We start from the raw sequence: 632 nt of genomic DNA, 5'->3' as shown, positions 1-632 counted from the left end.
TGGCCGCTGGCCGGCTCGCTCTCCCTGGCTGGCCATTTTCTGTCGCGGCCACTCGGCCTCCCACGGGGTTCTTCGCACACAGCTTCATGAATTACCTCCACGTTTAATAACCGCTCGGTATATGCCAGACGGTCTCTGTGAGCACGATGTCGCGAAACAACAGTCTGGAATTCCTCAAGGAGCTTACCTTCTAGGTTTCAAGATCGCGAAGATAGGGGCCTGGAGAGAGCACCGAGGAGGAGTCGCTAATTCCTAAGGAGGGATGGTCAGGTTGACTTGACCAAGACCGTTGGCCTTGCAGCTGCACTGTCCAATTTTCAGGCGCATGTGGCTGCTGAGCTCCCCATGTGTAGCTAATCCAAATAGATGTAACATACACACCAGATTTGGAAGACTTAATTAGCAAAATATAAAATAGCTAATAAGCAGCATTTTGGGTATATTGGGTTAAATATATTATTAAAATGAATTTTGTGTACTTCATTAACTTTTTAATATGGCTATTAACATGTTTAAATTTTATATATGTGGCTTGCATTGTATTTATATTGGACAGAGCTGTCTCCAAGCAGTAAGATGAATTTGACTGGAAAAGATGAGAAAGGCCTACAAAGCAGAATAAACACATTTAC

The sequence above is a fragment of the Hipposideros armiger genome, unplaced genomic scaffold (genome assembly GCF_001890085.2).
Source record: "Hipposideros armiger isolate ML-2016 unplaced genomic scaffold, ASM189008v1 scaffold_640, whole genome shotgun sequence".
Taxonomy (NCBI): Eukaryota; Metazoa; Chordata; class Mammalia; order Chiroptera; family Hipposideridae; genus Hipposideros; species Hipposideros armiger.
Note: the sequence above shows the minus strand (reverse complement) of the source record.